Below are 5,062 nucleotides of genomic sequence, written 5' to 3'. Positions count from 1 at the left end.
CCAGAAGTAAACGTTAGTTGTCATTACCAGTGATATTACTAGCCAAGGGTTGTTCACTGCACAATCGTGCTTTACGGTATAGTTTCTGCGATACTGGTGCACAATATTTGCAGGGGACCTTGCCGTGTTTTAATTACGCGTTTTAATTACGCTTAGTGTAACTTGTTGCCGCCTTCAGAGTTTAATAAAACGTAATGTGGTACTTAATAAAACCAAATATCCAGCACGAAATCCTAATTACCTCTTTGCAGACGTTATGCACAAGTTTCGAAGGACGTCAATGAAGAATATCTGCCAGACTACTTGCTTATGAATTGCAACACAGCGTTACTACTAAATTATTAATTTTATTCTTTTGCACGAATGTTACCTTTTTTATTCCTTTATTGCATATGATCAGATTGACTGTTGAGGAAACTTTATAAACTACACATGAGAAAGGCGTTCGTTGTAAATAAAATGGTATCCGGAGCAGTAAAAAAACAGTTTTTGTAAAATCTGTACAGTAGACACACTAGCAATGTTGGGGACTTATTATTATTTCGAGTCGATGAAAAAATCTGAGTATTTAAAACAAAATCTTTGGAGCACCGACCGGTCCACTTCAGACTTTTCACTCTGTAAGAGACTGTGTTGAGAGATTGCGGTAATATCATATTTGTGTGGACTTTAACCTTAATTTCATAGTTTCATTAACGCAAGTAATTATTACCTGGTACAAGATCCATGTCTTGTTGACCTATACTCTGAGTTTCACATTACGAATAGTAAATTTAAATAATATTATGGACTATAACTTGGTCGCAAAGTAAAACTAAATTTGTTCTTAAGTTAGTAAGTTCATAACGTTGCTTATTAATTTAAGTTATTAACTACAGATTGAGCAGCAAGAAGAACGAGTAACGTTTGAAGTTAACATTTAAAATAATTATGAAAACTACTGAATATGGCAAATCATAGTGCTTTTTGTTTTTCACTTCTTAAGCATTTATATCAATTAATTTGCTGTGATTTTGGTTATTTTCTTTATCGGTGTCCTGGTTATGGTTTTCCAGCCCCATGTTACGTTATTACTGTTTTGAACTAATTAATGTTTAAATATATCAAAATATGTAACAATATAAACTATGAAAAGCTGTGAGTACCGGGCGTGAGTCGTGCTTCGGTAGCTCAGTTGGTAGAGCAGTTGCCCGCGAAAGGCAAAGGTCCCGAGTTCGAGTCTCGGTCGAGCACACAGTTTTAATCTGCCAGGAAGTTTCATATCAGCGCACACTCTGCTGCAGAGTGAAAATCTCATTCTGGAAATATAAATTATACTGAGGTTATACTACATTATTTTCGCATAGTGTACTAGTAAAATCCATTCACTCTTCATTATGTTTATGACTGCTTTAAAAAGTTATAAGTTTTGTGTATGAACTTCGACTTAACTAAATATTTTGTGCTCCCTTGAATACGAGAATTTACTCCTGCACAAGTAACGACTGATGTCATCAAGACATGTGGTAATGAACAGATACAGGGTGTAATACCTGGGATCTTATCCCGCATCACCGTACAGATAGTTTTAAAAAGTCGATCCCACCACTGGGGAGATCTCCTTCTTAGTGTTAGTGTGATGTTTCTCTGCAATCAGAATGCTGCTAGTATTTATACAACAATGAATCGTATTAGTGCGATGTCTCTCTCTGCATAAAAACACTCTACATCTTTTGAAAATTGAAAAAAAAATCTATTGTAGGGTGGAGGCAGATAAGAATAACATTTTTCTCTATAGAGCTTTTTGTCTATTCACACACACACACACATAATTCATCCTAAATAGTATTCAGCGCTATGGGTGAATTACATATGGAGGCATTCGTTCAGTAAATTCACTTTAAAGACACATTTGCGTGCTGAAATTTCTTAGCAGAAAACGTAATTATAAGCAAAGAAATAAAGAAATAATTTGAGCCATAGATATAGTTCACGGCTGTATAAATATTGTATGCAGCCGCTGGAAATAATTGAAGGTTTTTGATCTTCAGTTGATTGGAAAAAGAAGATGCATCTCTTGTTTCCTAGGCCTTGTACAGAGAGAACATATTATGGCACGCCGCCATTAACATTACATTATTTCGTTAATATATTAAGGAGTTGCAACCAAACGGCACTCGTAATTGCATAATGTAAGTGTCCTACTTTAAATTGTGTTTTTATTTCAGAATATACTGTTATTACTAACCTATGTATGTTTTATTTTGTATCTTTAGTCACTGTAAGATTGTTGGGTGACTTGGCATGGCAAAAGGTGTCGTACTTTTAAGCAAAAGGTCGTTCAATTCGATCCACCGTCGTCTTCGGGAGCTGTTTTTTCACGAAGTCCGATTAACCGCAGAGCGAAGAAACACGGATAAAAATACATGAACGGATCTTTAACAAAAAAAGCCATGCTCAAGCGCCGAGAGTTTGTATGAAGTTTTTTTATATTAATTAGTATAATACTTGTATTGTCTAGATACAGGAACGAATGAGCAAAAACAAAAAAAAAAAAAATTAAATCACCCTCCACAGATTTTATACTTATAACGTTTTCAGATTCATATCTTGGTGTTGGATGAACATAGTCGTTTATAAACTGTTATAATTGATTTATATTTACACTGTGCACACGCAAATAGTCAATAAAGTCACAATATGCAACTCAAATACAAACACGCCAGCAGTCCAGTCGGTCTACCGCGATCGTAAGTTATTGACCAAGTTATTCAAAATTAACCACATTTGAATGTTTAATGTATATGGCTGCACCTTCAGACTGCACTGTCTTTCCATTCATGTCAATAATTGAAATCTCTAATATGAGAATGTATGTGATTGGCCCTGTTCTGCCGTCGACTTTCTTTCTGTGAACACTGTCATACTACACAGGTAGTACCATTCGCACCACGAATACTGCACTCTAGTACGAAGACGTTGAATGTTCTCTGTCTCAGTCACCATAACAGAGTCACTGTGAGGTACTAGGATTGCATTCACACGTGTAAACCCTCTTGTAGTCGAGTTGTATGTATTGATCAATAGCAGTAGTCTACTAGCACGTAGCTGAGATCCAGTTTCCAGAGGTTATGGTCGTGCTACAAGATAAGCGAACGATACTGGGTTCAAAAGGTTAGGAAGAAGACATTCTGTGGACAATGACTGCTTCTGCTGTGGCTGTGCTGTGACAAAGTTGATCAAAGAGGTCAGGAGGACATCCTGTGGACAGTAACTGCTGCTGCTGTGGTACAGAAGGGAATATCTGTAACAATAACAACAATAAACTTAAATATGAGGTTTATTAATTTATCACATTAGGCGAGAATGTCTGTAAAACACGCCTAAATGGAACCAGTATAACATTAACGCCATGTTGTAGTGTTATGATGCATGGACAAAAAATTGGTGGGTTTTTACTAATAATAACCATATTGTTGTAGCAAAAGGAATTGACAAATAGTTATTGACAGTCTTCTTCTTCCCTACTGATCGTTGCTGCTCGTGCAGACGGTAAATGTGAACATTCATGCAGTCTAACTATAAAAATGAAAGCTACTTGAAGGGGCCGGGGGGGGGGGGGGGGGGGGGGCTAAACTTGGACGCGTTTGCTCATTCCGCGTTTTCGCGAAACGGGTAACGCCATTGGCTTCGGTAGGAGGGGGAGGGGAAGGGGTGGTAATTCTGGGAATAATGTCGTTGCCCGAATGCCAGGGCTGTCGTCAGAGATTCTAATGTCAGCAATTCCAGGTATGCTGATGCTAATGTCAGCTATTTTCTCCCCAGCATGCCAAGTGTTTCTTTGTTGCTGTCATCTATCTTTCCTCAAGTTATGTATGCTTCTACATCCTTGCTTTCATCTTCTAGCCATTACTGGTTAGGTATTTTGCACTTTATGTTAATCTCACTTTATTAGACATCTATATTACCTTTCGTCTGCTTTGCTGCATTTATGTATTTTCTCCTTTCGTCAGTTAAATTAAATATCACCTGTGTTAGCCAAGTCTTGTCTTGTTAGCTATGTTGTTCTATGTAGCCTTCTCTATTTCATCCCTTAAAACCACCCATTCGACTTTTATTGTATTCCTCTCAGATTTTTCTGTCCAAATTTGTCCAATAGCCACCGTAAAACTCTCAATAACCTACAGTTCCTTCAATTCATCTAGGTTCCACCTCCTTACTTTCTTATATTTTTGGAAAGGTTGTTAAATAATTAAAAATGAAATCCAGTTATTTATGTACAAAAAACAACAACTAAAAATAAGATTCACCGTTTCAGACCGCAGATAAAGACAATTTTATGAGTTACTAGCTAAGTACCCTGCGTTGCCCTGGTATGTGTTTATTTCAATCTTCTAGTGATCCATCTCATAGTCCCCCCTCTAATTCTGTACCCTCCTACCCTCTCTTTGTCAATCCCCTCCTTCCCCTCTCTCTGTGTCTTCTTCCCACTTTCACTCTTCATCTCCTCCCCTTTCCCTCCTATGTCCATCTCTTACTCACCCTCTGTCCCTTTCCATCTGCCTCTTCCCTTTCTGTGTCCAGTTCCTCCTCATCCTCTGCTCATCTCCTCTTGCCTCCTCTCTCAGCCTATTTCTTCCCCCTCACGCCTCTGCTCATCTCCTCCTCTTTGCTTGCTTTGTTCATCTCTTCCTCTCTCCCCTCTCTCTGTCCATTTCTTCCTCCCTTATCGTTGTCCATCTCATCCTCCTCCTATCTGTGCATATCTCCCCTTTCTCCCTCACTGTTTGTCCATCTCCTCCCACTTTGCTCTTCGCGTTATCACGCTCACTACAGGAGTCTGGTGGTTCTTGCCCCTACAATATTTATTTCCAGATTGGAATTAATATGTGTACCAAATTGACTGAATTCGTTCCAGGGGATATGGATGAGCTTTTTACCAGTGGCTTTGCCCGTTTACGCTCATGTCAAATATTTTTCACATATATTTAACATATTTCACACACATCTGTAAACGTATTTCACCTACGAGGGCAGTTCAATATGTAATGCAACACATTTTTTCCTGAAACAGGGGTTGTTT

General features: G+C 38.1%; 1 non-coding gene across 1 annotated transcript; it reads left to right on the top strand.

The window, feature by feature from the left end:
* Positions 1-1,158: 1,158 nt before the first annotated feature.
* On the top strand, positions 1,159-1,233 carry Trnas-cga (transfer RNA serine (anticodon CGA)). The gene has a single exon. It is a non-coding gene; the product is annotated as a tRNA-Ser (tRNA).
* Positions 1,234-5,062: the final 3,829 nt, after the last annotated feature.

Source organism: Schistocerca serialis, chromosome 2 (genome assembly GCF_023864345.2).
Source record: "Schistocerca serialis cubense isolate TAMUIC-IGC-003099 chromosome 2, iqSchSeri2.2, whole genome shotgun sequence".
Taxonomy (NCBI): domain Eukaryota; kingdom Metazoa; phylum Arthropoda; class Insecta; order Orthoptera; family Acrididae; genus Schistocerca; species Schistocerca serialis.
Note: the sequence above shows the minus strand (reverse complement) of the source record. Positions and strands in the feature narration are given on the sequence as shown.